Here is a 27,732-nt window from a genome sequence, read left to right on the forward strand (position 1 = left end):
AGGGTTAAATTTGTCCAAACATATTCATAGTAGGCTTTTGCAAGCTGATTTTTAACTTATGATGAAAATTTAAATCTCACTCCTATTTATTTCTCAAACAACTACTGATATCAATAGTAATCATGTCATGGAAGAATGCACAACTGAATATACTAGAAGAAAAACCATTACTCAAAAAAATCTTTCCTTTTCAATTTTATGGAAAATGCTGCAGGCCTTCTCGTTTTGTCTTCATAAAAGATGAACAGATTTTTGGGTTTTAATCACCTGTAAAAATGAATTTAACTATGAGAATGAATCCAGCAGTCAGAGGCAAGACTGCAGCCAGCTCTTGCAGTTCCACTCAACGTGCACACTGTGTCAGGACCTGCTCCAGAAAATCCTCCTGCTGCTGAGAGGCACCTGTGTACCATCGAGCTTATTCCATGCATGAATCCTGGGAAAGCAGGGCTGGAGATCAGGCAACTGATCCATTCCTCATCTTTGCACCACACAAACTGTACCTTGTGATCCCCCCCCAGTGTCTCCTGCTGCCCTGAGAAGCCAGGATGTAAGGCTAGAATGGGCCTTGCCAACAGGCTACGCTCTGCTGTCCATGTGCCGTTTCTGTGCAGGGAATTCAGGGTACTCAAGTCTTAAAATTGATGCTCTGGGCCTCTAAAACTCACATCAACCATGGTGGAGTTCCTTCCACTACTAAAGTATTAATGACAATATTTTCTTAAATAACTGGTTGAGCATCTATCCCTGAAAGGCATTCCAATGTATTTCTTGATTTAAATTGATTAGTAATTCTTTAAAAAGGACCTTCCAGGATACTCAGTTGCCCAGGGTTAGGCATTTTCATTGCACTTCTCTCTGGACTAATCCCAGCTAACCAAGCTGCATTCATTAACCACAGACAATTACTTAATCCCCCAGTTTCATAACAGGGGCCAGATCCCACAGTGTTGTCATACCACTTAGTCTCTCTGATGAGGGGAAGAAGGATGATGAGGCATCAGTACTGACCCTAATTGTCAGAGCTACAAAATCCCAGTTTGCAACTAAACTTCCTTGCCAGTTTGGGTTTTGCTTTGAACCTGGATCTCATTATAACATATGGAGCCATTATGTCCAATGCTATGCCAAGCTAAATATTCTGCTACAGGATACTTAGGGCAGAACACCTTTCTAATGATAGAAATTACATTTCTATTAGACTTGCTGCGCACCATTTCTCCACTGGAAATCTGAAACTGAGTCTTGCACAATGCATGAAAAATCTGATTTAACTATTATTTTATTTAAAAGTCACTTTCTGCTTACTTTGCCAGTGCCCTGAGGAACACTGCACTAATGGAGAGGCTCTGAAGAACACCGGAAGGTCTTACAAAAATACGGTATGATAATCCAGCAGTCCCTGTAGAAATCTGAAGTATTTTCAATAACATAATTATTGAACACTAATAAAGGAATCCCTAGCTTACCACCAGGTATGGTGGTACTGCTGACAATATTTCATTAAGAATTCCTAGAGGGCAGCAGGGATCCAGCTACGAAGACAGCACTAACATCCAAAGCTCTGAAGGGAAGAAAGCAGATTTTGGGCTATCATTTATTGAAAAGGAGCTTCCCTCTTCTGCTCATTCAGAACTCGTCCTTTCAGATATATGTAAAGCACATGTTACACACCAAGAGAAAAACAAAAAGAACACACCAAGATGGCATTTCAAGCTGGAGTACAGTTGTCTGCCAGGTTTTACATCATTAGTCACTTTGCTTCAGTTTTGTTTCATGTAACTGTCACACTAAGTTCTGGTAGAAGGATCACAATGAAAAAGGCTTTAAGCCATGCTGTCATGGTTCCCGACATCTTGATGTGACAGATATGTTATTACTGCACAGTAACTGCAGTATCTGTTGAGAATGATACTTCCAACTCAACACAGCGTCTGTAATTCAACTTGGTAACATATAACCTTGAGCATACAGCGGTATAATTGCTAAAGAAAAATGAGATGGAATTACAAATTTACTTTACTCTGACACGTTTGAGAAAAACACGCAGTTGGTAAATTGTGAGATCAAGAGAGTGAAGACTGAGCGCCCGGGGCTGGAAATACAATAATGTACCTCATCTCACAGCTCCCAGCCCAAACCTGCAAGTGGTCTGTGCAAACTAAGCTGGAGTGGAAGGCTACAGAGGCACAGGTTCCAGGTCACCCAATGGCCATGGCAAAGCAGTTTATCTGCTGCCGACCAGCACAGGACAGTTCAAAGGCCATGTCCACCAACTCTTCTTTGGCACTATTCACAGGGGCTGTACACTACAGGTTTTACCTGCAAAGCTAAAATTATTGGTAGAAGAAGGAAGGAAGGAGAAGAGTGTTTCTATGTTCAAGATACTGAAAACAAACATTAACTGGTAGCTACAAGTTCTACCAGGCGCTTTAAAGCATTTGGATAAATATGTGCAGCCATAAAGATTACAGATTACTCCAAAACCTACTGACTACAGCACAGAAAGCAGGGGAAGAAAGCAACTGGCCTAGAAATATGTGTCATGTGCATGGTTTGGTCTTGTTCATGACAAGGAGGGCTAACAGGAGACAGTGCTCAAGGTGCCCAGCCCAAAGCCCAAACACAAAGCCACACAGAGGAAGGAGCACTCCATCCCATTAGTCAGCTACAGATGATGTTTCTAATTTGACAAGGATTTTAGTCAGAATGAAACCTTGCACTACACCCAGCCCTTGGACTCCAGATGCAATGAAACACCACTGGGATTTATGGTCCTGAATTTGTATTATGTGCAAGAATCTGACAAAACTCTTACTTCCCTTTTTCTCTGTTCATTTAGCCTCTCATTACAGATTCATAAAAGTGCCTCAGTAAAATGAGGCCATTACATTCCCAAGCAATTTTGATTTGTTTAAGACAACAGGAATGAAAAATGTGAATGTAAAATATTTATACAAACAAATGACATTTTACCATTTTTCATGCTAAAGTGGCAAGAGGAGAATGAAAACACAGTTGACACTGAAATTCCTTCTCCCAGTAGGCAGAAATTAGAGATCAATCATACATGACATAGAGTTAAAACCCAAAAAAAAGTCAGTTCAGGAATTTATGCCGTGGCTTGCATTTGCAGCTCCAGCCTCATTTCTTTGTCTTCTCCTATACATGCAGCAGAAACAACGTGCAAACCAGTCTCTGTCTTGGCTTCCTCATCCCCATTTCTGCTTCCATCTAAGTTCAGCTTACAGAAGGCAATTCTGAACATGACATGCCTACGCACTGCTGATGTGATGGGTGCGGAGATGCTTGGCTGGGAACTGCTGGCCCTAAAGGCTTGATTCGAATTATTCTCATGGTATAGCACAAGGCCCAACTATGTTGGCTCTTAAATTGATTGTTTTGTACTGCATTTAACCCTTATGGTACACATTAAATACCTTGACTGTGTTAGGAAGCCATTCTTAAGACACATAGCTGCTATGGCAACAGCTTTTTAAGGAAGCAGATGTTCCATTCTCTACATAAATGCAGCAGCTTTAATAGCACCTTGTGTTGTTGGTGATACCCCAAGGAAATACTGCAGTCACAACAAGTGAAGCAGGCAGCCTGCTGCCTGCCATCAGCATTGCTGTCTCATGGAGACATCCTTCCTAGAGATTCCAAAAACAAGTTAAATAGCCAAGGCTGCCTCACACAGGGAGTACTTCTAGTGAGTTGCTGAACAACAGCAGCTCTACTCTATTCTCAGCACCTGCAAAAGGCATGCGCAACCATCACAACTAGCACAGTGGAAAGGCACAGAGAGGTGCTGAACAACTGGCTGCTGCAGACATGGATTATTAACAAACACGGGCCTTCCAAGGTTGCTGAGCACCCCTGGCATATTTTGATAAAAGAGCAGAAAGGCAGACACTTCTTTTCATGATCCCTTGCAGGGGAGTCAGCCTCATGCTGGCACAGCCATAGCAACCCCAACAACAACAGAGCATCAAGGCAGACGAAATCACAGAGAAAGAAGTGCAGAAACTACTCTAGTGAAGCATTTTCATTAGTGACTGTCCTGCACCAGAAAGCAGCACCTGAGCCCCCTCCCCTTAGAAACCCTTCGGGAGAGCACAGATGTGAATCAGGACTTTGTGCCTTAAGTCCGTGCTGCTTTTCACGTAACATTGACTTGGAAGTCAAGTGCTGTGATCACACAGGGAAGAAAATACGAGACTTAACTTTCGGGTCTCAGGGTGACAACAACTATCTCCGCACAGCTCTGGCACACAGCTATTTTTTTTTTTTTTTTTTTTTTTTTTTTTGCAATGTACACGTGGAGCTGCCCTTTACAAGAGGCCTTTGTAAGTGTAATGATAACAAAAGCCCATTATGAGAAGGTGAAGACGCTAGCCGCTAGCAGATGCCAAGCCGCTGATGACCTCACAAAGATGAAATCAGAGCCAGGGTTTAACCAGCTAATAGCCTCAGCAGATGCCATTGGGCCTGGCTCTCCTGGAGCAACAGGAGGGGATGCACCAGAAGCAGCCACAGCTCTGCCTGCATGGCAGAAGCCTTGGTGTGCCATCAACGCTGTCCAGCCAGCCTTGCACCCACCCGGGTAGCTGTTCACCCCCTCAGGGGCTGCAAAGATTAAAAGAACACATCAGATCTCTGTTGTCCTTGAAACAGTGCTGCTTCGTTTTCATTAAACTATCAACTGCTATTTCAGAAAAAGAGTCAGGAAACAAACCTCTGCCTACCTAAGAAAAATATGGAAGAAGAGAAAACAAATGGCTCCATCCCAAGCAAAGCCCTCTGTTCTCCTGATTACATTTAGCAGCACGAACATTCCTTTTCCTTCATCCCCTCTCCAGCCTGGGATCAACAGCCTGCCCCAGGATCTGTGAATTAACCCTCCACAGGAAGATGCGACCTGTGACGCGCGAGAGAATTATGTTTTTCTTTTTCGAAATGCATTGGCAGTCCAGCCAACGAACAGCAACTGGTTCCCTGAATGAGGCTGTGAGGTAGAAGGGCAAACACAGTCACTAGGACTCCTCTAACATCGTGCCTAGAAAAGCAATATAAGGGGAGACTTGAGAAGAGGCCCTCAGGCTCTGCGTCCCTCACACACATATATTTGGCATGGCAAAGACAGGAAGGGAGCAGGAAAACGTGGTTCAGGCAGCTACAGAAATCAGATGTGCTTCTAATCGAACCTGCTCTTAATTGGGGAAGAGTCTGAGAATGTGAAGTCAGTATTTCCTTAACTGACCCCACACCCAGGGAGGGGATTCAGTCTGCTCTGTGTCACTGGGCACTAGGAAGGACCTCAGCTTTCATTGCTGTTGTTTATGAAAATATCTCTCAACAAATACCTTTGATCCTCACATAAATCTTTTCATTTGTATATCCATCACAGGCTGTGGCCCAAAGACAACACACATTTTCGCATCATCAGGTTTCTTCTGTCATGTATACAACTCAGTTAAGAAAGGAAAAGACACATGTGAGAATATTTTTCAGCAGTTTACTGTAGACTGGGAAAGCAGTTATTTTCTTTAGCTGCTGCTGTTATAAATCAAAATGTGTAGATAGGAAAATATTAAGGTATTTATAGCTATGTGAATAAGTGAGTTTGTGGAGTGCTGGCCAAAGAAAGCCAAACAGTCCTTTCACTGACTGAAAATGACAAGCTCTTTGGCTTCCATGGTAAAACAAAACTGCAAATGCTCATTTCAGAGCAGTAAAAATACACCATAGTGCAATATTTAAAGTATTTTGTTCATTCAATGCCATATTTTAACAGCAATCTTGATAACGTTAGAAGCAATATGAGGTTATTTCAAAAGGAAAAACACCTACCCTTCTATTTGTTGAAAACATCATACAAAATCTACTCATATTATTTTTACCTGACCTATTTGGGTAAATTCAAATGCACTTCATGCATGGCTTTAGTTAACCAAGAGTATCAGGCAAGTGTTCCAGCCCTCTTTTATTGGAGTACCCAAGCCCTGGGTAACACAAAATACTTTACCTGGTCTTGTGTGGGCAGGGCAATGCCCAAAGCTCTCTGTGGCTGCAGGCAGCACCCACAGCCTGATGCAGCTCCCCAAGAACTGACTCCAGCCACCACCTGTTCCATTCCTCACCTCCTCCCTCTCTGCTTTCCTCCAGCTTCACCTGTTTCACTGATTGGAGTAAAATGAGTGTAGACACTTAAACTTTCATTATCACACTGATACCTTGTACACAGGCACACCGATCGCTACCAAGTCATTTTGACACCATGCCAACACATTACCTGGGACCTAGCTGCCAACTGTGGCATTTTGCCTATTTTACAAGCAAGATGACATTTTGTAATTCCAGTAACAAACCATTAAGATGGGCAATTAAATACATTATATGGGGAATTAAATGTAAGGCATTAAGAGCAGCAGCATTTTCTCTGGTCTGTTGCTGTACAGAACCAGACAGATGTGTTTGTGTTGTTTGGTTTAGCAGAAGGATCCCAGCAGCAAGAAAGGGGATGGAACCTGACTCCCTGGACCAGCTGGGCCAGTCTGGCCTGAAGCCCATGAAATGCTGCCCAGGTTCTTGACCTGGGTCAAGCAACTACCTGCCAGCATGAAAGCTGATCTAAATCCTCAGTGTTTGCAAATGATCTTTCTGTTCATAATGCAAACAAATGGTTCTGCTGTCCCAGCTTTGAACTCAACGTATACTTAAAAGCCAAGCTAAAAACAAAGCCATAATCGCTGAGGTGGAAATAATTGGAAATACTGTTTAATATCCCAAACTGGTGCCTTTTGTTAGCTGAGCTCCAAGGGCCAGCATTACCATGCTGTTCGTTTGAGGGGCATTTCTTTGGAAGTCACCTGCAGCCACAGGAGCCAAAATTGCAGCACCTGGGCCTTCAATTCTGGCATTCAGATCCAACCTCGGGAGCTAATGCAGGCTGTCTGCTGCACGCCCCTTTCCCTCTGCTCTGCCCCATTATCTGCACTTGCCTGCCCAAGGCACCTTTGGGCAGTTAACAGCTTCTAATGGTCTCATTTCTCCTCTCCCTCTCTTCCACCCATTCCAACACAGGAACCCAGTCCTGTTTTCCTCAAAAATGCTTCCATCACTCTCCACTATAGGGAGACCGTCTTAGCCCACAGATGGTATTTAACATACTGCAAAACATTTATTTTCCACTAATTTACACTTTGTTATCCTTGCAGTCATCCATCTCTTGCATTTTTCTGAAGTTCCTCAGCTGGGAATGGAAAGGTAGATGCCCAGACTTAAAACAAGCTTCCACCAGGAAAGGTGTTCTGAGAATTGCTCTTTTAACAAACAGGTAAAGGATTTAAAAGCCAAAGAGAAACACAACAGTGACGACAGCCCTGACAGAAACCTGCCTGATAATTCCTGCCTGTATTTCAACATCCCCTCAGCGGCAGTACATAATATAAGCATTCTCTTCTGAGCAGACTCAGTCAATATTAATTAAAGGCACAGGCATTTTAACATAGCCACCAGGCTGCTGTCTCCATCTTTGTGACAAAAGCATCGCTTTCTTGCTCCCACTCTTCCAAAATAATCTCCATCCCTGGGTAAATTTACATTTCAAGGGAGAGTGCAGAAGGTCTCCGAAAACCTTTTTAAAGTTCTCCTTTCACTGGGGCAAGACAGATGTTTTTATTTGCCAAAAAACAAAGAGTCCCACGCCAGGGGCAAACTTCTGCCCCAGGAAGGAGAGCGGTGAGAGCACACACTGGCCGGCAGGTTTCACTGTCTGCAATTTGCTTTTGCAGAAGGTTAATCCCTAACGTGTTTCAAGGAGGCAAACACCAACCTGCTGTACATGCGGCTGCATACAATGGAAAGATTTTTACAGCCAAGGACAAAAAGGTCAGGGACGCTCATCACGTTCACATTTCTCCTGGAAAGCCATGCTGAACAGCAAAAGCTCCTGAATATGAGCCTCTGTTCACAGCGAAACGAGCACAAACTAAGCAATATAAAGCTGCTGGTGCTAGGAAAGGGGCAGGAAAGTACAATGTGCCGGTGCTGTAAGGGACCTCGTTTGTCCCTCGTATGTTCCCTGTATTGTGCTATCAAGCTATGAAAAGAAAACGAGCCATTAATAATTGGATTTGGTAGACGTGGTTTATAGAACACTAAGGCTTGAAAGGTCTGATAAATAGAAACACATTTTTGTGAACACTAGAGCAAAGCAGGACATTTGTTGTCTCCAATACCATAAGCATTTAAGTTGAGCCTCAAAATAGCTGGAACATTTCTTAGATCCCATCCTTTAGATTATCCTTGGGAAATTCCTCTGGCTCCTAGTAGAACTGGTGAGCTAAATCTTGCAACTGAACTACACCACACTATACAACAAAGAGCAAAAAAACAAGACAGGCTATTCAGGCCATCAGTGCTTGCATGACTTTTACACACCTTGGGATCCTCCTTTCTCCAGAGGGACTGGCCTCAGCTGATCCAGATCCCATTTTAGAGTTCTCACCGTGTAACCTCAACACAGATGTGGCAGGAGTGCTAAGGGGAGGGCAGGTGTGAGATGCCACTGCTCTCTCTCTCTGCACACACAGTACAGCCAGGCCCCTGAAAATGAGGCAACTCAAGGATGAGGTACCAAAGGAGATAGCAAGGACAAGTGCCCCCACAGACCCCTGTGCTGAGGGAGCTGACCCATGGACAGAACTGCCTTCCTCAGCATCTGGGCCAGAAGCAAAGTCTTTCATGAGCACAGCTGGCTGAACAAACTGGAGGAGCCAGCTCCTTCCAACTCGGCGGTAGCAATGAGGATGGAAAAAAGGCTTACATGCAGTGTAATACCAAAGCCAGCAGAAGAAAGACTGAAAACTGGGATGGAAAAAATAGAGAATTTAATCACCAAAGCAAGGAGTGTTTCCCATCCCAATCTAACAAGTTACTACCAAACACTGAATGAGTACTACAGCTCTAATTCCATCTGGCAAGGGACTTGTAAATTTGGCTGAAATGATACAAAATACCATCCCTGCAAATTACTCTGCCACTTTCACCTCTTTCCAAACCTCTGCAGCTCTGTTTTTGGGCAACTGTCCTGACCTTTGGCACAGCCAGATACAGATGCAGCCATTCCTTCCAGATTATTCTCCCATGGCCCCTCTCTAACAGCTCCCATCTCACCAACCCCTCTATTCAGATAAAAAGGTTGACGGCTGAACTATAGCACTGGAAAGAAAACGTGCCACAAATAAACCTTCAGGTCATCTGAAAATTGTCTCTGAGAGACAAACACAATAAATGCCAATTTCTTTCTTGAGTTACATTACCAGCTTTTTCCTCAGGGCTGTGTATCAGAATACCCTGGAACACTACCATACTTCCCTATTATTTATAAGAACAACAGTTTACCCTCTAATTCTTTTTCACTTCATCTATTTCTAAATCTGAGCATATCTGCTTCTGCTGCATTAAAATCTGTCTCATAGCAGGCTTATGTTAAAAAAAACAGTGATTTTTGTGAAGTCTCTGACAAAAGAAGCTGGTCTTTTGTTTGAAGTATGAGAGTTACATTAATTTTCCTACTTGCTGACAGCTCTCCAAACTACCACAATTCTGTGCCACTGTGATCTGTAACAGCTAGAGCATGGCTACACAACAAATTTAACACATTCTTGACTTGTTCTAATTCTGATCTTATTTTGGGAAAGTCAAGAGGCTTTTTCCTTAACGTTGTGATTAATTTCTGATGGGAAAAACCCCCCAAAACACACCCATAAATAATCCTGCCTTGTTGTAGGACTTCCTGAAACAATTCTTTCCAAGAAAGAAAAATAATTTCTATTTCTGCTATCTAAAAAATTGAAACTCTAGAACAAGGCTTCTCTTCTGTCAGGAGCACTGGGAATTAATTCATAGCACATGATGACATATACACAGGCTTTTCCAGCACAGACACAGTGGAAATTTCTCATCAGGAAGCACTGCTCTGCCCTTCAGCTGGAGGTGCATTATAGCCACAGGTCCCACATGCTCACTCCGAGGAACTGACCAAAGTTGAAATTTCCACACTACAGGTAAGTTTCAGCAGATCCAAGCTTTTGGAAAGTGATTCCAGCATATGCTGAAGGGATGTAAACATCTTTGTAAGGCTACAGATAACAGCGCTGGCAAACCCATTCAAAATGAATACAACAAACAAAACAAAACACAACAAACTTCATCTGGTGATATTTATGCTGGGGTAACATGTGGTATAAATTTTTGAAAAAGGCACTTTTCCACCTCACCACGAACATAATGTCCCTTTAACTGCTGCTGCTTTTACTTGCCCAGTACAAAACCAAAGAGCACATGGAGTAGTACCTCTGCTCCTTACTGCTGCTGCTCCTTTCCAGTCCCAACCTCTCTTCCAGTTTTCCAGGACAGCGTGGATACACTGGTTTATCCTGGCTCAGCCCCACCTTCAGCTACCAACAGACCATATCCGTGCAGCTCTCCAGCACTGGTCCAATGTATGTTTTATTCCCATTAGGGCAGCTCAGACTGCTGCCTGAACAGCCCCGGACAAAGATTACGCTGCCACAGCGGTTTCTACGCGGAAGAGCCATTTCTTGTTAATGCCTCTCATGTCTGCAGCAGCGTGAAGCTGCTCCACACAGCTCTGTGCCCTGGAAATGGGCAGGGGGAGTGGGACGGGGCTGCCTCCCAGGCAGCTGGCTGCCAGCCACAGGAGAGCAGCCTTTCCTTTGGGGCTGCTGTCTGAGGGTTTTTTAAAATCCCACTTTAGAAACGGCAGCTTTGATTCATCAGACGTAAAAGTGGCCGTCAAGAGGGGATGGCAAACTACTTAACTCCACAGTGCTGTACAGGTTTAGATGTACCGACTTCTTTTATGGTATATGAGTACACAACCACCATCATCTCTGGATATTAAGTGTCAAGCAATGAACCTAAGGGGATTCTTTCACTTTAGTCATGCAATTCAGATCCCAGTGTGGTTTCAGCTGCACTAGGAGACTATTTTGAGTGCTCTGAATATATACAGTGCACTCGGCATTAGCCAAAAAACTGATCCAATACTTCAATGATTTGGTAGCTGCAGAAGTAGATGAAATAGCTGGAGAACCACAGGGGCATGTAACAAAAGGGATGGACAGCACGGCAATGATTTTGTTATCATAACACTGAGGTCAATCCTACAGATTACAGAAGAAGAACAAGCCTGTCATCCAGTTTTGCAAAGCTTGGATCTCAGCGCTAAAAATGCTCAGGTACCTACCACCAACGGGGTGTAATTCAGTAAATTACATTTTCTAGACTAAAGCTACACTTTTAACCCCAAGCCTGTCAGCTCTCCCCAAACTGGAAGCTAACAAAGCAGCAAAGAAAACTTTAAATAGTGACATCTCAGCATTTCCTCTTCCAGATCCGATAATTAATCAACTGTGCAGTCCTGCATCTCTCCTGCTTACGGCCAAGAAGCCCTTCCTGATCCAGACTGTCTTTGGCTGTTAAATGATGGCTTTATTAGTTGCAGAAAAAGGAAAAAAGGAATTATTCTTATCCTTGTGTAGTTACTCCAGCACTGAGAATACTACCATGAACTCTGAAGACAGGCCATCAAAAATAAAGGTCACATCCACTCTGTCCTGACCATGGTTCCTGGCTGCTTAAGTGAACACACTTTCACTAGTTCATAGTCAGATGCAAGAGCAACGCTGGTTCCATCGGCAGTGCAGCAGACACAACACAGGCAGACTACAGGAAAAAGGGACAAGCAGCAGGAGAGTTTGTGGGGCTTTCCCACCCCAAAGAAACCCAAGCTTTTCCAAGCCAAAAGAGTTCTCATATGAAGGCTCCCTGACTGTATTACCAACTTCTTGATGTCACAACTAAGGAAATGTCAAAATTGCCAGTACTTTCAAAATATTCAGCACCTGGAACTGGCTAACAAGCACTAAGGCATTTAGCTTGCTAACACTGATTTCCTACAGGCTTGACACCCAGCAGAGGCATGTCCAGGTGTGAGGCCATAGCTCCCAACACCTGGTTGCAGCAGGGCCTTGTTTGGGTTTGCTGCATCATCAGATAGCCATGGATGCACAGTGTTACAGCGAGCACCAAGTCACATCAGCTGTGTAAGATTCGTTTAAACAATGAAATCACTCTCACGTTCCAAATTTAACAGCAATAACCACAGGAGGTAAGGCAGAGTGTCCTTAATGCAAAATCACCACACCGATTTCTTACACAGAACAACACCTACCAAACCTATGTTCTGTGAAACAATGGGCTGAAAGCTTCACCTTGCAGTCTCGTCCCATGCCATAGGTGATACGGTCCCCACTCTAGGCTCCTTCAGTTCAGCTGGCTGACTGGGATGGTCTGTTTGCTAACAAAGTGCTTCCCAGTATTTACACAGCAGATAGTGGGCCTGCCCTCTTCATTTTGTCCCTACTTTCCTGTGGGTTTAAATGAGTGTCACCAGGACCTGCTCTTGGTTTAGATTATACTCTTTTAAGTCACCCCCTGACCTATCACAGTTCTTCACTATCAGCCGGAATGATCAGTTGGTAATTCTGTTAAAGTCTCTAGGCAAGAATTCCAAACAATTCTAAGCGATAACTGCTGTTTCAACAACTATCCTGTGCCAGCACAGTTCAAGGCCACAGGAATCTCTAGTGTCTCCAGCCTTCCCTGCGTTAAGGAGGTTTTCTTGGGGTGAAGGAGCTCCGCTCTCATGACAGAGACATGCTTTTATTCCTGATCTGTTGAGCTGAAATAAAAATGAATTGTGTCCAAACCTTCTTTCTAGTGTCCCCGTAGAAAAAAGTGATTTATTTTCTAGGGGGAAAAAAAAAAAAAGTGTGAGCTGCAAATGTCAAAGCAATAATAACCTAGAGTTAACTTCTCATCGATTCTCATTTCAACTAAATCAGCTCATCCAATTTGTTGTTGCACGACTGCACTTACTATTATATCTATTTAACATGTGCTGGGTAAAAGAAAGTGGTACAACCACTGCCAAGGGCTTCAGGAAATGAAGGTTTTGCCCTCCTTATCCTAGCTGCTCCTGGCTTCTTTGCAACTTTCACAGCTAGGAGCCTGCTTTGTACAAAACCAGTAGCACTTCAGCTCCCAGAGAAGTGTTTCAGAGCACCAGCAGCAAGGACGGTCTTCCCCTGGCACTTCTGCACTGCGACTCTGACATCGCCTGGTGCTGGTGTTCCAGCACCTTATTCCCTTTCCTCTCAAAAACAGAGCAGCTTGTGCTGTCCCTTCTTGCCTCTGAATTTAGGATGTTCAAATGCAGAATAAAGCCTCAAAGTCCTTCCAACCTTGTCATTAGAGCCATTCTTCTTTCAGGAAAAACAAACCACCAGGTACTCAAGGGTAAAAAAGAACTTCCACGTGGTGTGGAGCACGGTTGAAGGGACAGACACAACTTTTTCACACAGCTGTGAAAGGACGATGATGCCCTGTTAAGCTTCCTTCCTTGGTGGTCCTCAAAACTAGGCATCACATTTATATTGTTATCAGTACCTACAGTAATTTCTGCTCAAGGTTCTATGTGCTGCCATTTTTCTGATAAAGGAGTCAACAACAACACAGTGGAAATCTGTTTCCCCTTTCACTCAGAGTGAGCAACACCTTTTGATCAAAATGGGACTGAAAGTCATCTACATTCCCCTCTTCCCAAAACCTCCAGTGGCTGGGCCTGGCACCAGCAGCCTTGAAGAAGGGTCTGTCCCCCTGGTCTCTGTTTTCACCAGGCACAAAAGGCGACAGCCTGACAAGTGCATTAGAACTTTAAGCTTATCCAAAGGCAGCCAGACAGAAACTTTGTGTACAGACCCCCCCAGGGGACTCTTCTTTGATTTAGCTTCCTAAAAATAGGTCTTTAGAGGGGATTGAGGCTTTCAGGGGTTGCTTGTTGCTTTTTCAACCAGTTTTGAAAAGGCTCCCTCATCCATAGGCTTTTGTCGCTTTCAGCAACTTACCAGTCAAAAAGCAGAAGATGTACCGGCAAAAGAAACCTGACCTACATCTTGCCTCTCTGCTGGGTTACATCGTTCCTATGCATGCTTATGTAAGAAAGAGAAATGGTGAACACCGAAGAGGGCTCAGGAATCGCAGCCTCTGCTGCTGCCTCTTCAGTAGCTTCTCACCCAGCACTGGTGAATGCCTCTAAAATTTCCCTACCATATCTTCCTCTTTCTGCAAAAAGTCATTTAGAGTATTTACTGACCTCACAGGGGAGACACAGTATTACAGTTAATTGTATCTTGTAAAGACTCTAAGAACACCCAGTGAAAGGCTTTATAGGAATGTGAAGTGCGTCATAAACTCAGAAAATGTACCGGCAGAGACGCAAAGGTCATACCTGAAGTGAATTGTGTCAAGTAGGTATCCCATTTAAAGAAAAAAAGCTGTAATTTAAATAACAACACGCTGTCCCACCGTACCTTAACTGAGATTTTACAGGACACTCATCAGAAAGGTAGTAATTTCACATGCTACTCAGTGAACTGGAAGGACTCTAAATAGATAAATAAGGTGATTTGAAATCAGTGATAACTGTTAGAAATCACTAACTACACAAGTTGGTTTATTATCAACTTTAAAAAGACAGAGTGAGGGCCCACACAAGCAGAAGCAGAAATGTGTCTCACTACTACTTACAGCTATTTTTAAGTAAAAGCCTCCTTTCGGTTTTGGTGTTAAAAGCAGAAATCAGCTCCTTTCAGTACAGAAGCTGAAAGCTCCCAGTGCCTGGGTTCTTACAGGGTTGAAGGACAGGATCTCCTGAGCTGCAGGGGAGCGAACAACAGCAGACAGGGGCAGGGGATGTGTGCAAGGGCAGGGGACAGGTTGCTGCTTCCACCACGGCAATCTGCTGGGTTAGCTGTAGATTTTACCCCCAAGGGATTTCACACTGAAGCAAGACCCCATGCCCCGACTTAACAACTTGCCAGCTGCCAGCCGGACCAGCCAGCATCACAAGTCAAGTCACGGATCAGGGCAAATACCTCAGAGGCTTTGATGTAATAATTACACAGCAGTGACTGCACCATTTCACAAGCACCCATTGCTGCCTCGGGATCCTTTAGCTAAGCAGACGGATTCAAATGCAGCCAGGACCACAACTTGACCACCTTGAGAGAGGGAGGGCTGGCAGGGGAGGATGACCCTCCCAGGACAGCCTGGGCACTGCGCAGTTGTACTCCTGCTGGAAAGCTGGCCCACGAAATGCTTTTGACAGTTCACTTAGGTGCCCTTAAGGTTACTGGAAGTTTATGCAATTTGTCACCTTCTCTGCCCCGAATCCCCACAGCATTTGTTTCTTTCCACTAAGAGTGCTCTCTATTCCACGTGTGAACCTCAGGGTGTTAGGTCAGGTCTTGTAAGGCTGGGAAGGAGTACAGGAGTTGGGCTGATGCACTTGCACAGCCGCCCTTCCTGTTTTGCCTGATGAGCATCACACTCTTCAGGGTATTCAAAGCCCTTTATAAAGCAGATAGATCCCACCAGGGGCCTTACACCCTTTTAGGACCAGACAAGGACTGCTTAAGGTAAGAACTTCTTTGGCGAAGGATCTCAGCATCTCCTTTCTATTGCTCCACTGCTTCCATTAGCTGCTTCTGCTCTTAGGCAGCATCCCACTCCTCACCTCTCCCAGCCACAAAGACACAGGCTCTGCCATTTATCAGGGTACCCCAGGGGAAAAAAAAAATGAGATCTGCCTTTCCCAGTCTATGCTCCCATCTTTCGGAGGCAGGAAAAAGACACCCTTTCTCATGTTTGTCCATGTTCATTAGGTCCCCTCAGGATGTCAGTACTTAAATGCACTGGTTGTGGCCCAGGTTTCATTCCTGCCTGTACTGGAGATCACAGTGTGATCACAGTGTGATCTGGGTAAGGTGTGCACCCTGACTGAAGGAAGAGCATGTGAGGTACAGCTTCCATAGGCTGCGGAAAGGCAGATGATACTGTGATTCAGCGCTGAGGTTGCTTCCTGGCACTAACTACTCACGATTATTATGCTGTTTCTGAAAAAAAAACCCCAAAACTTTGACTTTGCTTAAATCCGGCCAAGTGACCTTCTATCGCCCTGGCACCTCCTTCTAATGACTGCAAAACTTCCAACCACAGTATTTTTGATTCACTCATACGTGTCCAAAAATCCTACTTACAGGCTTTTGCCAGTGGCAACCAAGATGAAAAAGCTATTTGTGGAGCTGAGAAAGACAAGATGATGCAAAAGAGGGAAATATAACAACCAGGATGTAATCTAATTCCACAAGAATGAATCCTACTTTCAAACCTCCTCAAATTAAGTTTAAATGAAAAAAGTATCTCCTCAGAACACATTTCTCATTTGAAGCAGCCACAATTCTGAGTGCCTAAACAAATACATTGCACACACCACTTTTAATAAGGATAGATTTTTCCATTTTATCTTTGACCATTTATTAAAAGCTCCAACTGTACAGCCATCTCTCACATATTTTAAGTCACTCTGGGTCTATACTTTACACCTTCAACCTATCATTTTATTAGTTTTCACGTAGGTAGCACGCAGTAACAGAGATGTCCAAAGCCACTAACCCTCCTTTTACAATGGAACAAAGACCTCAATGGCAGGCCACAGGAGGACATGAACAAATGGTGCCAAAATACACTATCTCTTTTCCTCTGGTAACACAACACCATCAATTGGCTCCCTAACTGGCTGAAGTTTAAAATCCACAGACAAACATGGTGAATTTTTACTGTTGGAGGAAACATTTTGGGGGTTTGTTCACACAGTATTGGAAACCTAGTGCTTCTTCATTACAAATCCAACACATTTGCAATGGAGATATCCCAGGGGGAGAATAAAGGAAACCAAATGAAACTTGAAGAAGGCTGCAAACAAGGAAGCTGAAACAACTGCTGGATGTTGTTAGCTATTCCACACATTTTCAGGAAACACTCCTAGCACATAGACAGATGACTATTACCTATATTTTCCTGCATGAGAATGGTTCAAAGCCACATTAGGGGACATTCAGACTGGTCATTAGGAAGTAGTTCATTACTGAGAGGATGGCTAAACACTAGAACAGGCTTCCTAGACACGTGATTGTTGCCCCAAGAGTGATGCGTTTGGACAATGCCCTTAAAAACACGCTTTAACTTTTGGTCAAGTGAAGTGGTCGGGCAGTTGGACTGAATGAGCATTTACAGGTCCCTTCCAAATGAAAAATTCCATTTCTATTCTATTCTAGCCCATCCCATTTCTAAACACATGATGCTTATTTTTCTCAAACATTCTTTGCTGCTTCTAGCTGCCCCATTTTTATTTACGGCTAAGTGTAAAATGTCAGTTCAGGTATTCTCTGACACCTTTCTCACCCACAGAAACTGGACTTTTTTAGTTTTGTGTACAAGGCTTCCTCTTTACCCTGCTGCCAGATGGGCTGTAAAGCACACTGGTCTAGGATCTAGCTGGATACCTTGAAAAGGGAAAGGTTTCAGAGGCATCATAGACAGAGCAGCTCTTGTGACAACCTAAATGACCCCAACATGTTCCTGGTCATTTTGAAAGTCTGACACTTACTTTCATCACTAAATTAAAAAACCCGCATTATTCACAAAATCTGTTGCCAAGAAAAGGTTCTAATTGCTCCTCTGCCAGCAGGAATGAACGCTGAGAACTTACAACTTTTTACACATGCATGGTATTAGCATATTTCATAACTGTATCTTGGAAGAAGAGGGAGCTGCAGCCTATGGATAATGTTCAGGTTAAGTACTTCAGTAATCTGCTACCATCTGACATTCACAGACAAAAAAGTCAATGACTTCATTTAATGATTAAAATGAGTTTGGTTTTGTATCAGACTTGGCTTAAGAAGGATGAGCTGGATTCATTAGAAAATGATGTTTAATTTATAAGCCACTTCTACTTGAATTAGCTAACAAAGACATGGGGAGGGGGGGGGAATCAAAAAACCCCAGAAAGCTGTTTTAAAACAGATGAGATAACTGTGATTTATTGTGCTGCATTTAGAGGACATAAGAATAAAACTGACACCTGCTCATCTCTAGCCATAGCTCAGAAACCAGTATTTCTCTGAATGGACATTTAAATGACAATGTCAGTCTGGACTTTACAGTTAGCTTTTAAACTGCATTGCTTGGATTTATGGCCTGCAAGAGATATCAGGTGCAGAACTTATGTACAATCCATCACTTCCCAACAGGTACAATAAAGCCAGAATGATATGGGATTCGTCCTTCAAAAGTGATTTCTGGCCTGTCTCAGAGCCTGCACAGACACTGAAGTACAAATGTAACCCCCATTCAGGAAAGAGAAGCCCAGAGGCAGCAGCAGGTCATCCTGCAGAGCAGAGGATGGGAGCTCTACAATATGCAGGAGCAGCTCCTCAAGCAGGGTGCTACAACACACCCTGCAGGGCCACCTTCTCCTGCGCTCAGGGCATGATGCATGACCAGCAGCACAGCATCTCACCCACTGGCCTAATTAAAAGGCTTAAGGGTGTGAGGGAAGAGAAAAGAGGGGTTCTAAGTCCAAATATTGTGTAAACACATACTCACTTCCTAAGAGTTCTCAAAAGCATTGCAACTCCCTTACCTCTCATATTCAGACTACCAAACGCCAACCAAACTGCAGCTACTTTGAGCTGTCCTCAAGCAGGGACAGCATCTGTAGGTAGCTGAGAAGAACTGCAGCACCCCTGAGGCAATGGAGTTTGTCTTTTGAGGGCCACGTGTTTTTCCAATACTGAGGAACCGGAGTATCAAAATCAGACAATGCAGGCAGTCACACAGAGTGTCCCCTGTGCCAGGTTGATTCCAGCAGGTGCCAGACACAAACTGCAGCACTCACCTAAAAGGCATCGGGACTGTGCTGTGCACACACAAACACTACAACACGCCAGAGAATATTTCCAGAGGTGGGTTGTGTGGTACCTGCCCTTGAAACACTCGGGTTAACAGGAGGAGTAAGAAATACTCATACTGACTAAGAAATATACAATAGTTAATGACAATACTTACTGACTAAAAAATATCCAGTCAGCCTTTCCAGCAGTTTGGTAAAATTTGTGCATTTGATCACCATAAGCAAACAGAGCTTTCATCTACACTGACATGGACAGCATGTCCCAGAGAAGTGCCCTAACACCAAAACATTTGTCACTGAAGTTTTAATAAAATCTCATCCAACTCTACTTTTTGCCAAAAGAAAACCCAACTAATGTATCTTAATTACTCAGAAAGCATAACAAGTTCTACACCATGCAGAGTCAGTTTACTGAATTCAGGCCATGGAGTAATTGACTTTTCATTCTACTTGCCTTTGTTTTAGTAACTAGTGCTGAAACTGGCAACTAGTGATGTAGACTATTTCTGGAGGATAAAAATCTGGATTGGCCAGAAGCGGTGAGAACAAAACAGGGTATTTGGATTTAAATTTTTGAAATTTTTTTTAGACAAGCACCAAAAGTATTCCATCTCACATGAGCATGACTGATTGTTAGCTGATTATATGAACTCAGTAAATGCAAAAGTAACCAACACATGCTATAGCTACTCTGTTTGCACCATCTGCACTGTTAGTATAGAGATGCACAGATCTAGCAGGAGTACACTATAAAGCCCACTATGGAAGTGGGACTTCACCTGTCTTTTCAAATATACCTTAAGCACAGCTAGGGCAGAGAGTGTGACCACAGCAGCAGAGAGAAGTTTGGTAATATACATTTCTAGTACACGGAGAAGGCTGCTACAGCAGCTCAGCATGCTGAAAGCGTAGCAGGATCTCCGAACACAAAGTTCATGGGAATTCAGCAGTTCTCCTTCCTTGTTTTTTCTACCAAGTAACTCAAGGAAGGCAGCACATTGTGCTATTTTAAGATAATGGTATCATTCAGGGTGAAACACACGTCGTTATTTTAAAACGCAGCAATGCAGCTAATCTGCATCAACGCTCACTCCGAAGCCCGGGTCTGACTCTGAAGCAAGGAATCCGCAAGCGCTGCTGCACAGCCGAGTTGAAACAAAAGAGTGCAAACGCGAGACAGCAGAGCACTGCCCCGCTCCCCACGGCACTTTTCACAGGCACAACTTTCCCTGCCGAGCCCAGCTGCCGCTCCAGCACCGCGTCCCCAGCAGGCCGGGATCCTCGTCCTTAAGGCACGCTGGGCAGAGGTTGTGACACAGCAGCAGCTCTTGGAACCGGGCAGGAGGCGGGCGGGATGCAGCCGGGATCCGGAGGCTCATCCCGCCGGCAGTGCCGCCGTCCCTCCGGGCCGGGAGCGCCGCGGAGCCTCGCCGCGCTCACCTGGCACCGGCGGCCGAGCCGGGCGCGCCCTGCCCGCCCGCTGGCGCCCGTCCCGCCCGTGACTCCACCGCCCAGGAATGGCGACCACCGCGCCCAGGAGCAGCGCCTGAACCCCCCGGGACTGGCTGCCCGCGCCGGGGACCGACCTGCGGGGAGCAACGCGGCCGAGGCGGGGTCCGGCGGGCCGGGGCTCAGCGGCGCTGGGGCCGGGGGCCGCCCGCACTGGGACACGGCCCGGGCACCGCTCCGGCCGCTGGGACCCAGCTCCGGCCGGCCGCCTCCTCTGCCGGCCGCGGCTCCTGCTTGTTCCCGGCTACTCACCCAGGCACTGCCACGGCGGGGCTTCCACCAGAGCACGACGCCTTCCGCTCGGGAAACTTATCTCTCTGCCGCTACTGCCATTTGCTAACTTGCCTAAAGATCCTGCAAAATCCCAGAAAAGGCTAGGAAACGAGAGGAGAGACGACTTAAAAGCTGACGGTCAGGACAGGAATTTATGGAATGAAATCTTTAAGGGCAGGAGCAAGATAGAGCCAGCCAGCTAACGCTTTCATGCCCTGACTCTGGCCAGCAGCTTCATTTCGTGGGCAGACCAAGGCTTAGGAGATGATTTAAAATACCTGCTGCTGGCGTGTTCCTCTGTGCATCAGCCGGAGTCCCCGGCGCAGCCAGCACGCTGCCGTGCCTCGTCCTTCTGCCTTTTCCAGCAGACCCCTCACGATCACAGTGTCACGGTTCCCCAGGCCTTACAATCGAGCAGTTTGTTGTAAGGGAACTAAAAATAGCACTGAATTTTTCACTGGAGCACTTGCTTGAGCGAAGATAGTGCCAGTCAGCCCATGCATTAGTGAGCCGTACAGACCTCTAATACAGCCCAGATCCTCTTGGAAATACGGCCATTGACATTTTTTTCAAAAATTTTTTTTTTTTTGAAAGCCAGCACAAAATAAATCTTCTTTCTGACCACTAAAAGACGAACAGAGTGGGGTTGTTTTAAGAATATCCTCGGGAAAGAGTGAGTCACTTAAGCTGCTTTTATGATAAAAGATCCCTGGAGGAAGTGTATCTCCTTAGTCTCTGAGCTGTTCAGAGATCCTTATGTCCCCCTGCAAATCAAAGTTTCACACTGTTAGGTTTTTCAGCTTTGTTTGTTTGTAATAGTACGAGCACCTGCTTCCACTGTGGAATTAGGGCTAGCCTGGGAAACAGAGCAGGATTTTATCCTGGCTAACACCTCAAGAGGATCACTAACAGAAGCATACGTCCTGTGGGGCACTGAATAAGGTCTGCACAAAAATCTACAAAATGGCCCATAAGGAAAGTTTACGGCACAGGCTGACAACCCCAGAAAAAAAAAAAAATCTCAGGAGGAAATTATTTTTTGCAAATTATTTTTTCACTATGTCCTGAAAAAGAATCACTGAAGACCTAAGTTGCAGAAGATGTCATTCAAGACAAAGATGCCAGAGCTGCTGCCAATATCTGAGCTGGGATGCCAGATGCAGATTTGAATGTAAAACTTCCAGTCTGTGGATGCCAGCCTCACACACATTCACACTGTGGCACACAAAGAAATGGGAAGGGGCAGGTGGTGGCTGGCAGCAGCCACTTGTGGCATTCTAAAAGACTGGCAAAGCTACAGTGATTCTCCTGGTAGTTGGTCCAGCTGAGAAGCGTGCCTGACAACAAGGCACGATGTCTGAACCACAAGTTAAATCTTACTAAGGTACATATATTTCAAAGGAAGATTTTAGGATAGCAGTAAACACTAAAAAGTTGGACACTTACTGGGAATGTCAGAGGAGAGACACTGAGTTTTGTTGCACTTTCACAGGAAGAAGTTGAAAAGACTGTCTGTTAATGTAAAATTGTCTCCCACACTTGCTTCTCTTCATAAGCCTTTGAGCATTCCTTGGATTTTATTTGTTCTGCAGCAGAATTGCAATATTTTTGCCCTTGTGAAAGGGCTGGCAAATTCCTTCTACTCCTTTCTAGTGCTGACCAAACTTGCTGGAAGGCATCATATAACATCTACGCAGCAGCAGAGGTAGCCACGAACATAACAGTGTCTTCGTTCCTGCTCCACTCCCCAGCTATTATATATAGAGAGAAAAGGCATTAACGGAGCACGACGTTCTCACTAATTCAGTCTCACTTCACCATCTGTTACCTCCCATGAGTTGATCCTAATGAGAAACTACTTCAAAACACATTTGAGGACCAGCTGCACCCAGTGAAGTCACCATAGGAGAGAAATATTCCCCTCCTAATACATCATATTCCAGTGTTAAAAAGCAGCTCCTTCCCCACCAAAATCCATGGGAACACTGCTGTTAATATGAACACAGCCCTAGGTCACAGCCTCTTGCAGTCATGTTAAGCAACTCAACATTGTTTTTCTGAATAATTCACAATTCTACCCAGTTAGAAGGGCAATGAGAGAGCTACAGACATCATCTGTCCCCCAGGTCTGAAGCAGCCTGCTTTCTGCAGCTGCTTCTCCTCCAGTGAGTTCATGGAATGATCACAAAAATTGGAATCTCCCCAGGGGTAACATGTGACCATTACCCCTCACCTTTTCCATGCAACTCCTTGTAAAAAGGAGTCTCCATCTTTGTAGGCACCCTTTAAATACTGGAACATGGTGATATAAGGCCTCCCCCAAGTCTTCTTTTCTCAGTGCTGAACAAACCCAGCTCTCTCAGCCTTTCTTCATATGGCAGCCTTCCCAGTCCTTTGATCATCTTTGTGGCCCTTGTCTGGACCCCCTTCAGCTTGTCTACATATTTTTGTATTGTGGGGACCAAAAGTGAACACAGTATTCCCGGTGTGGCATGACAGGCAATGAGTACAAACAGATAATGATCCTTTATCTCTGCTGGTGGTGCTGGTTCATCCCACTGTCCTGTTGGATCTGTGCCACAGCAGCACTGTTTGCTCATACTGAGCTTGTTGTCCACCAGGACCCCTAGGGCCCTTTCCACAGAACTGCTTCCCACCAGGCACACACAGCCTGTGCTGCACTCCTGGATTATGTTTTTTCCGAGGTCCTGGCCTTGCTGAGCTTCATAAAATTCAGGTAGCCCACTCTTCCAGCCTATTCCAGGTCTCCCTTCTGAAATGTTCCCTTCCCCACTCAGTTTGAAATCACTGGCAAACCTCATCTGGGTGCACTTGGTCCCATCATCCGGATCACTTGTGAGGATATTAAGCAGTGCTGGACCCAACATCGATCCCTGTTGGACCCCACTTGGGACAGGTCACCAGCCTGAAGAGGAGCTGTTTACCAGCACCTCCTGGGTGCTTCCTGCCAGCCAGTTCCCCACCCACTGCACAGACCACTTGTCTAGACCATGATGTCCAGGAGGAGATCCGGGTGAGTTTAGCCTTCTTGTAGCCTTCTCTGATGTCCCCTGATCTCCATGACTTCTCAAAGATTAGGGAGAGCAGACTCACAGTGAAACCATCCAGCTCTCTCAACACCCTCAAATGGATTTTGTTAGGGCCCATTCATCTGTGGGGTCAAGCTCCTGAAATAGTTCACCCACCAATTCTTCCTCTGGTGGGTTTGTGTTTGCCCCAATCTGGATTGTTGCTCCCAAAGCCTAGGACCCAGCAGTGCTGGTGAGATGGAGGTGAAGAGAGCATTGAGAACTTTTCAGTGTTGTTGGTGACTAATTCACCTCTCCTGTTTAACCAGTTTAGCCAGTGATGTAAGCATTCAACAGTCAGCCGCTCTCTGAAGAGTCAGATGTTGGCCGACACCATGCATGGAAAGACGAGTGGAAATACTGGACCACAGCTGCCAAGATTTAGAGATCACTACTAAACTCGCAACGAGATTGCTACTGCCAAGGCCCTGCAGACAGCTGAACCACATCACAGCAAATATGCGCCATTTTTCATTTCAATTGCTCATGTTAAACCTCTCCGTCCTCCTGAGAAAATTCCTTCTCAATGTCCACCTAAATCAGAGTACAGTGGTCCCGTATAGTGGTAGGAGAGAATACAAGGTGAATTTGGTTGGAAGCCAACCTGTGAGTCTACTGCATATTTTGCTCAAAAGCACATGAGCAAGAACAATGCCCTGGAAAACAGCAATTGTTTTTTAACTGTTTGAGACAAAATTCCAAGGCTTTGTGCTGTAGGATTCCTTATTACAAATCAGGCTTAGCCTTAATCCTCTCTGTTACTGTACCTAAGCGAATCAGCTGGGCTTGGGAGTGCACTGAAGAAACCCAGGAAAAAGTTGTGCCACAAGCCTGCAGAGTCCCTGGGTCCACTTGCTGTCCGCAGGGCTCAGAGGAGCAGAGTCTGAATGCTGTGATCAGTGACCACTGCCTACAGAAGTCACTGTTTCCAGTAAAATTATGCTTGAAATACCCTCCTACCCTTCCTATCAGTGACCACTGCCTACAGAAGTCACTGTTCCCAGTAAAATTATGCTAGAAATACCCTCCTACCCTTCCTGCAGTTCATTAAAAAGGCAAGAAATCTGTTGCCTCTGTTGCCTCACACTTCAGTTCTCCGTGGCACCAGGGGATATTTAGAGCAGTATTTTGTCAACAGCACGTGTTCCGGCGGCTGGCGCAGCACTGGCCACAGCACTGCGAGGCTGCGTTCCTCAAATTTTTGGACATTGGTGGACACCAGGCCCGCCTGGGCAGGGAGCAGCTGTGTGTGTAGGTGGGCAGGGAACAAGGGGAGGGACAGCCAGATGGGAAACACAGCAACTTTGCAGCCTGCAAATGTCATGGTCCTGACTGCAGCTCCCTGAATCCAGACTGTTCAACAAGTTTTCCTTTTGTGCCAGCTGGCTGAGGTGAGGGAAGCTGTTTTGCCAGACATTTTACTTTCTTCCCGAGTACCAATAAATTAAATTTCTTAACTGACAAAACCAAATGCTTAATGGTTTCTGCTCTGCCTCTAAGGTTTGGGGTCTGCCACTTAAAGTATCTGCTTCACATCCCACAGAGAAGATTCTTCCTTATTCCTGGAGCGACTGCAACTTTGCATACTGGGATAATTTTTACCACTTCATGTGACTTCAAAACAAAATCTTTTTCTTCACAGTGTGTGCTTAAATGGGATTTGAGCCTCTTCTTCTCTTCACTCTTAGTACTTTATGGCAGGAACATTTTCAGAGGTGCCAGCTGGGCTACACCCATGCAAAATGGGAGTAACACCCAGAAATGTGAATTAAGGATCATATGCTAATGTAAATTTAGCTGTTGAGCATATCCCTTGTGTTTTATGACGTGTTTAACATTACATCCACAAATATATTAAAGAAGGAGGTATGGAGGAAGACAGCTATGCAGTGTAGGTACTTGCAGAACCCTACAAGGGGAATCTTTAAAGTATCTGTAAATCCCCAACTGCTTAGGCAATTCAGTGTGACGAGAACACTTGCGGTTCTTTGTTAAAAGCGCCTAGAAAATGTGAGGATGTCCAAATTTGGATGCCCAAATTTTATCAGCTGCCCTTTTATTTTATCTTCCCTCCACTTTATCAGCAAGTCTTTTGCTGTCAATAAAATAATCTCAGCTGAAAGCAAAGCTGTCAGCTCGTCCCTCAACATTACTAAAGGCAGCATTACAGTGATAGGCATCACTAGACATTCCTAGGAGAAGCTTAACTGTCCTTTCAGTTACTGGATAAACTCTGCTGGATAAAATTGCTGGACACATTTCATGGACAGGTGAAAAGTCAGTCACACACACAACCGTAACAGCAAAGAGGACATTACAATCACAGAAATTATTTCCTCTGTGATACAGATGCAGCATACGGTTTTGCATATTCCAGCACAAGAACAAATCTTCCAGAGTGCTTTTCTCCATTTCCTTCCAACTTCACAGTTTTGCAGTCCAAATACAGTTCAGCTGATATGTAAGAAATGAGTCTTTCTCCATATGTTTGTGTATTTGGGCTTTGAATTGGTTATATTCATGCAGCCCTCAGGGATGCCCAAATAATTCTGAATATCATGCTGAGATCTTCTCATGGAAGCTTCTGTCAGCTGTACCATGCAAAGGGCTCTCAGCTGCACACTATTTAACTTGCCCAATTACATTTTTGGCTGCTGTTCTGCCTTGCAGCTTAGAGAAACCCACTCCAAGAGCTAGGTCACAAGAAAAAATTGCCAAAATATGCTACTTTTCAAAGAATTTACTCCTAAGGGAAATGGGAGATAGGAGAAATATTATAGCAGGTCTGGAAGAAAACATCAGAAAAAAAAATACTGTGAAATAGTAATCCGTAAGGACAGCATCTTTTCTATCTTCCCCTTATATCTGGTTGTTACATTTGGAATGAACAGGTTCATAAACACAGATGCATCCACAAATTGCCCTTCAGATAGTAACTCCCTTTCAGTTTTGATGCTGGAAAAGTATGGTGTTTGTGTGATGCATCTGTCTACTTGACATAAGCAAACACCAGCTGTTATTTCCTTGGTTTACGAAAAGAAGGAGTAAATAAAAATTTATTAATTAAACACAGAATTCAGAAAGCTCAGATGTGAATTCAAAACTTAGTACACAACCATGTCAACTTTCAGTCAAGGACAGCACATGGGACCTGTGTCTCCCTCTGGATCACAGTGAAATGCTGGTGACAGCAACATCTTGGGTTCAAATCCAGAGAGGAAGTCAAAAAATAAGCAGAGGTTCTGAAGGTGAACACGGTTTTGAGGTTGACCTCAAAACAGCTCTCATGGAACACAGCCATGTGAGCCAGAAAAAGCACATTATTTGCTCTTACATGGCAAACAGAACTTTGTTTCTGGGTTTGCTTCCCAGCAATTTTTCCAACAGCTCAGTGACACGTGCACCAGGGTGGTACAATTCATCTGCAGTGTCAGTTTTGAATGCAACTCTTTAAAGCTGTTCCCTCCTGGGTCATCAGTTCAAACAGCCCTAGACTGAGCTGATTGAAACTTGCCATAGCCTGACACCCATAAATCAGTGCCAGTGAAATGAGATTCTGGCTTCACTCCTATGGCTGCTGGAGAAGCATCACCATAAAAATGACTGTAATCAGTAGCACCTCTGATATCCAGCTCAATAAAAGAGGCTTTGTCTTTATAGATCATCTGTGGGACCTTCAAAGGTACTACAAAAAAAAACTGACTTACAGTTAATTTATAAAATATTAATAATACACAAATCACACATTTGGACTCTAGTAGTTTTCCTAGGTTACAGCATTGATTCTATGAGAGACCTGCCTCATCCTGTGTAGCTTGGGCTCTGTCAGGAGATCACTCTTCCTTTCCATAAGTTTCTGTTTATTCCAAAGGTCCCAGGAGAGGATAGCAAGTACAGGGCAAGAATTAGTTGTGCACAACCATTTCACAGCTCACACACAGAGAGGCAACT

General features: G+C 44.6%; 1 protein-coding gene across 8 annotated transcripts in view; it reads right to left on the reverse strand.

Moving 5' to 3' along the window:
* ARHGAP24 (Rho GTPase activating protein 24) overlaps positions 1-27,732 on the reverse strand; it is a 241,989-nt gene that overhangs the window by 49,976 nt on the left and 164,281 nt on the right. Inside the window, exon 1 of one of the 8 annotated variants that reach the window (XM_066186587.1) lies at positions 20,971-21,797. The exons of 6 other annotated variants lie outside the window; for them this stretch is intronic. The gene's annotated coding sequence lies outside the window, so the exon portion shown is untranslated. Of the gene's footprint in view, positions 1-20,671; positions 20,752-20,970; positions 21,798-27,732 lie in introns of those variants that run through there. One more of the 8 variants, XM_066186588.1, reaches the window with a different exon arrangement.

Source organism: Chamaea fasciata, unplaced genomic scaffold (genome assembly GCF_029207755.1).
Source record: "Chamaea fasciata isolate MVZ Bird 193981 ecotype frontalis unplaced genomic scaffold, bChaFas1.0.hap1 SCAF_6, whole genome shotgun sequence".
NCBI classification, from domain to species: domain Eukaryota; kingdom Metazoa; phylum Chordata; class Aves; order Passeriformes; family Sylviidae; genus Chamaea; species Chamaea fasciata.